Here is a 6,687-nt window from a genome sequence, read left to right on the forward strand (position 1 = left end):
ATTATTATTATTATTTCTCTAATTTCATGAAAAAACTCCTTGATTTCATGGTATTTTTTGCATAAATCATCATATAATAATAAAATAAAATAAAATAATGAAAACTTGTGGGACCGGGCCACTAGCCGGCCGGCCATGCCCTAGCCGGTCCCACACGCCCTTTGCTTTATTATTTTATTATTATTTATCCTATTTTTCCTTAAATTCATCAAATTCCTTGATTTTATGGTATTTCTCTCAAATTAGGAAAAATTCTCTCAAATCATAAAAATACCTAAAAATATTAAAAAATTATGAAAAACTCGTGGGACTGGTCCATAGTCGGCCGGCCATGCCTCCATGGTCCCACACGCCCGTGTTTTTACTATTTTAATATTTTGCTTCCATGAACTCATGAAAACTCCTTCAATTCATGGAAACTCTCTAAATTCATCAAATTTCTCAAAATTCATGAATTTTTCATAAAATCATCAAAATATTATAAAATTAAGGAAAGGCACCACGAGACCATGGTCACGACCGGCCGACCATTCCTTGACCACGGCGGTCCCACGCCTCCTCATTCCTTATTTTATAATTTTTTTTCATCATCTCATGGTGTTTTCCTCAGTTTCGTCGAAACCCTAATTTTGGCATATTTTCTCGAATGGATGCTCAATTGCACGCCAGAAAATATCAAAATTCTCAGGACTGAGAGGTGGACGCCTTGGGGACACGAGCACGCTATCTTGACCGACCAAGATTGGCTCTTTGGCTCACGGAAGCCGGTCCCATCAATTTTCACAGTTTTGACCTAATTTGCACAATTGCTCGTATTAGGTCCAAAACTCTTCCAAACACTTTGGATTTTCATGAAGTAATCATCAGGCGGTCACGTGACAACCCAGGGCCAGTTTCATGACTCCATGGTCGGTCCCTCGCCTCGTCATAATTAATTAGGTTTTCTCACCTAAGGCTAAGACGAGCATTTTTCGAATAAATGATTAAACCAGCATTTAAACATTCTTTCACCAACAAATCGTCAACTCTTAAGAAATTATTTGTATTTGCTCACGTGAGTATATGGACACTACATGGTTGATCCACGGTCCCATGTAGTCGCTCCCTCCTTCATCCCATGGTTAAACTTTTGACGAACCATGAATTGATCATCAATTGATCAAATTAGGGTTTCTGAATCCAAGGATCATCATTCCAGATTCCAACCTTTATAATTTTATGACGGCCTCGTGGTCATTAATTTTATTAATTATGCTCGGTTCAACGACCAGTATTATAATTAATATTTTTGGTGCGCTGCCAATAACCCATCAGATGAGCAACACATGCTCATACGATCAAATATTCAACAATTCATCACATGAGCAACACTTGCGCAGATGATAAATGTTTGCTCAAACCAAGGAATATTGGTTCAACAATCAATATTCAACGATCCATCGAATGAGAAATACTTGCTCACTTCATCGTAAGAATTATACCTCTGTCTCATGACATGTTCAATTAATGAGTTTCAGAACACCATGTTCGACACTCAGCAACTACATGGACTCATCGTCCCACCAAACCACGAAGTCATCAATTGACTAACAAACCACGAGACGTCAATCGTGTCACTTGGGGGGATATCACTTAGGGTTTTGGTCTGGCGGTCTACGACACGTGTGTTCAAACACACGATGGAATGTGAGCAGGTCGTGCAGTCAGTTGAAGGAATTCACGAGGTAGTGGGTGGAAAATCGACCAAGTCTCCACATGTTGAGCAACTGGTTTCAAACACTATCTCCACTTTCCCACTCCGTGATTCCATCAACTGTCACACTTCATGGGATCATGGTGTCTAAAATTCCAGTAACCAAGGTGATAAGTCTCTGAATCATGATATGAGCATCAACAGTATCAATCTCAGGTCTCATCGACAACACAGATCATCAACTCATCAATTGAGAAACTACTCTCAATTGAGTAATTTCAATCATTCAGAGCTTATCACCTTGGGTTGCACGGTTGGCAAGCTAGGCTGCAAGCGCCACTTTGGCATGTGCCAATTGTATGTGTGGCGGCTTGGCACCTGGGTTGCACGGTTGGCAAGCTAGGCTGCAAGCGCCACTTTGGCATGTGCCAATGGTATGTGTGGCGGCTTGGCACCTGGGTTACATGGTTGGCAAGCTAGGATGCAAGCGCCACTTTGGCATGTGCCGATGGCATGTGTGGTGGCTTGGCCCTTGGGTTGCACGGTTGGCAAGCTAGGCTGCAAGCGCCACTTTGGCATGTGTGGCGGCTTGACCCTTGGATTTCACGGTTTGCAAGCTAGGCTAAAAGTGCCACTTTGGCATGTGTGGCGGCTTGTCCCTTGGGTTGCACGGTTGGCAAGCTAGGCTGCAAGCGCCACTTTGGCATGTGCCAATGGCATGTGTGGCGGCTTGGCCCTTGGGTTGCACGGTTGGCAAGCTAGGCTGCAAGCGCCACTTTGGCATGTGCCAATGGCATGTTTAGCAGCTTGGCCCTTGGGTTGCACGGTTGGCAGGCTAGGCTGCAAGCGCCACTTTGGCATGTGCCAGTGGTATGTGTGGCGGCTTGGCCCTTTGGTTGCACGGTTGGCAAGCTAGGATGCAAGCGCCATTTTTGGCATGGTTGCCATGGTTCGCAGTGTGCGGCCTAGTTTTGGCGTGGTTGCCATGGTGCGCAGTGTGCGGCCTAGTTTTGGCGTGGTTGCCATGGTGCGCAGTATGCGGCTTAGTTTTGGCGTGGTTGCCATGGTGTGCAGTGTGCGGCTTAGTTTTGGCGTGGTTGCCATGGTGCGCAGAGTGCGGCTTTGTTTTGGCGTGATTGCCATGGTGCGCAGTGTGCGTCTTAGTTTTGGCATGGTTGCCATGGTGCGCAGTGTGTGGCTTAGTTTTGGCATGGTTGCCATGGTGCGCAGTGTACGCCTTAGTTTTGGCGTGGTTGCCATGGTGCGCAGTGTGCGGCTCAGTTTTGGCGTGGTTGCCATGGTGCGCAGTGTGCGGCTCAGTTTTGGCATGGTTGCCATGGTGCGCAGTGTGCGGCTTGCATAGACTCAGGGTTTTGCGTGTCGAAAACCCTAATTTAGCATTTTGAAAAAGATACTCTGGTAATTATTGCATAAGTTGGTTGAGTGTTCTAATAAATGTGCTCGATGTCACCGGTGACGTCATGCTATAGGTAAGGTTTTACGATTTTACCCTTTGTCTAAAAACCACCATCAACAACAAGATAAAGAAGTCACAAAAATCTTCGTCTCACTGTTTGTGATTCCTCGATAATCCACTTGTGTAGTCGGGAAGGAATATTTAGAGGTGATTGATTGGTCTAGGCTGTTTTTCGGGAATGTAAGATCGGATTAATCAATTAGTTCCTGTTACCTTGATTTTATATCTAAAGACGGAACAAAACCTAGGGTTTATCTGTGGGACACAAATTTATCCTTTTGATAGACTTTTCTGTGTGAGACAGATTTGTTTATTATCAAGCATGCGATTTTGGGTCGTAGCAACTCTTGGTTGTGGGTAAGATCAGCTAAGGGAATCAAGTACGTAGCATCCTGCTGGGATCAGAGGCGTAGGAGTACAACTGTACCTTGTGTCAGTGGGAGATTGGTAGGGGTTCAACTATAGATAAGTCCGAAGTTAGTTTGCAGTAGGATAGTGTCTGTAGCGGCTTAATACAGTGTGTATTCAATCTGGACTAGGTCCCGGGGTTTTTCTGCATTTGTGGTTTTCTCGTTAACAAAATCTCTAGTGTCTGTGTTATTTCTTTTCCGCATTATATTTGTTTATATATTTGAAATAATACAGGTTGTGCACTAAGATCATCAATTGGAAATCCAATCCTTGGTTGTTGGTTGATATTGATTGATCCTTGGACATTGGTCTTTGGTACCGTTCAAGTTATCTCTCTTTGATTTGATTCGCAGATTTCTATTTGCTTGAGTAACAATCAAATTGAGAGATTGAGATATTAACTCGTTGATATAATTTTAATTGATTGAGTCTTATTGATTCTCTTAAAAGTCTATCCGAGTTTGTCCATACAGATTGCCTAAACGAAATATTGGGTGGTGTTGTTAGACCCCCGCTTTTTCAAATGGTTCAAACACCTGGAAAAAACAATATTACCTCAAATAAGATCAAGTTTGGACATCAAACATCTTACTTATTACACAACAGAGCACATAGTAATCCTTACAAGAAAAGGAATGCTACATTAGAGAGCCATCGAAAGAAACTAAAACATAATGAAAAGAAAAGATAAAGAACCTTGTCCAAGGAGCAGGTTCATTGTCACATCGAACACAGAGATACCTTCATACTTTTTTGTGCTGTAAATAAAACTCTCATTAGAACCAACTTAAGAAAGTACTAGAAGAGCAGAAATGATCAAACTATGAATGATATTACCTGGAAGGATGCATGGTCTCCCCAACTGCACAACAGATTTGAAAGCTTAGGTAATCCGTTTTGATCCGTCGAGAAGCTTCACTCTCATTTCCTTCCCCGCTCTGTCCACTTAAAGAATCGATTCTCACTTTCACTCATCCACTTTGAGACCAGGTACTAGAAGCTTCTCATAAAAATTTATCGTTAGCTGAGCTCATCAACTCACAAAGTCTGCAATTACAAAGTCAATTCTCAGGACCAAAAGAAATTTTATAAAACATTTAGGTACCACCTGCAATTGAGCAAGCCTCACAGAAGGCAAGGAAAAATAGATTGAGATTGGGATTCTTTAAGAAGCTCAATAAAAAAATGCCTCATCCACTATACCCAATGTTTCTTAGTACTCCTTAGAGAACAAAAACTATTTGATTGCTTTCTCCTCGTAACTAAGACTTGAGAAGACAAGGATATACATGGACTAGAATCACCACAAGAGATTTCCAACACACATCATAAACATCGGTATTAAGTGTCAATTTTTCGGCCCTTAAATGCACCACCACATATTGAACGGGCTATTTTTTTTTTATTTGAGACACAATATCAGCAAAACAACATTTAAGTGCTATGTGAAACTTACCCATTAGTACCACAAGATATGGCAGTAAAAGAAATATAATCTATACTGCTCTTGTCTTTTGCAAGCTTTGTGCAGTTTCTGCAGAAAATTGAGTTAATAAAAAACGCAATTAGAAACTGCAAGACGATTATATAAAAATCAACCAGCGCACAACAAAAGTAAACATTAATATCCATGTTATCAATTTTCTTGAAAAAAATTATACCTGTATGCATTTCTTAGAGTAACTTCCGGCTGATTTTCATTATCATAAAAAGGACCAACAGTGTGAATAACATGGGAAACAGGCAACTACAATGCTCTGCAAACGAATGTTTTAAACTTTATAACCATTTGTATGGCTGTCATAACCTGTTTCCAAAAATATTTTTCAGTAAATTCCCCATATGGAATTGTCATCACGACTTAAAATTTAACATGAAACAATTATTTTTCAAAATCAAACAACTTGACATGAAACAATTGTTGGAATCCAGGTAAGCTTGAGTATACCTGATAAGCACTGTCAAAGAAAGGTAGCCACCCCTGCGATTTCATTGCCTGATTTTCTCCCACTGCTCAAGGGTTGGATCAACAGATAACCAATACACACAATTAAACAAAAAAAAGTCTCAAAACAAAATTCAAGAAATAGAAGCTAGGGTTTAAGATTTAACGGAAATTTGAGAATGACCCAATTGCAAACATAAATTGCCAATTCTTCTTCTCACAAATCGAGCATAGATCCATCTTCTACAAACCATAAATCATCATCAGTTGCTCAATCCAAAGCAGTTCAAACCCTTAATTGAACCCATCTCTGTAACTCAATCACCAGAAGAAATCCATATTCAATATTCAGTTCTTCATCTCTTTCTCGCCATGAATCAGCAGAAGAAATCTGAATTCTAATCATATGTTCTTCACAACATCAGAATCTATCAATCATAACACCCCTCTCTTAGATCTGCTTCACCAATCATCAGAAAACAAAGAAGAAAAAGAAGATTAAGATTTTCAAAATAGGAAAAAAACCTATAGATCGAATTTCTAGCCTTGGAAGAAAGATAAAAGTTATTTAGATTTATCAATACCTTGAATTAAAGAGGAACCAATACCCTTTTCACCGGAATCCAACCCTAATTTCTCCGAAATCCATCAACCACCATTGATTCATATTTGTCATAAAATAGAGATTAAAACCCTAAATTCTAATTTCTCTCTGGTTTTCAAAAAGAAGGATATAAAACACAAAAGAAGAGAAGAGAAAGAGGTTTGATCCAGAGATCGACGGAAGAAACTGAGAAGGGAAAGAGGTTTCTATTTTTTGCCTCTCTGGCTCGAGATTTTTGTCTGAAGAAAAAAGAAAAGAAAGACCTTCGAGAGATAGGACTAGGGTTAGATAGAAATTTTATGATTAAGACGCATCTCGAAAATAAAATGAATGGTAAATATATTAGTATAGGAATAAACGGTGTAAATGAAACTCAATAGAACACATGTGAATTGTACACGCGCATTCTAACGGTGTTACGACCCAAGTGTGACCAAGCGTGTGACTCGCACGCCTACAAAAAATTTCGTAACGGCTTAGCACTATTACGAATTTTAAAAAAATTAGTAACAGCTTCAGCCTGTTACGCATATTTTTTAACGGCCATTTGTAACGGG

At 40.2% G+C, this 6,687-nt stretch overlaps 1 long non-coding RNA gene across 2 annotated transcripts; it reads right to left on the bottom strand.

Annotated features, from left to right (window-relative positions):
- Window positions 1–3,970: 3,970 nt before the first annotated feature.
- Window positions 3,971–6,414, bottom strand: LOC113317108. 2 transcript variants are annotated; one of them, XR_003343251.1, is made up of 7 exons: window positions 6,111–6,414; window positions 5,530–5,983; window positions 5,243–5,388; window positions 5,038–5,115; window positions 4,419–4,628; window positions 4,278–4,339; window positions 3,971–4,117 (listed from the first exon to the last, which is right to left on the bottom strand). It is a non-coding gene; the product is annotated as an uncharacterized LOC113317108 (long non-coding RNA). The 2 variants fall into 2 exon arrangements; XR_003343250.1 differs by lacking the exon at window positions 3,971–4,117 and having other exon boundaries at window positions 4,119–4,339; window positions 6,111–6,412.
- Window positions 6,415–6,687: the final 273 nt, after the last annotated feature.

The sequence above is a fragment of the Papaver somniferum genome, chromosome 10 (genome assembly GCF_003573695.1).
Source record: "Papaver somniferum cultivar HN1 chromosome 10, ASM357369v1, whole genome shotgun sequence".
In the NCBI taxonomy this organism is placed as follows: Eukaryota; Viridiplantae; Streptophyta; class Magnoliopsida; order Ranunculales; family Papaveraceae; genus Papaver; species Papaver somniferum.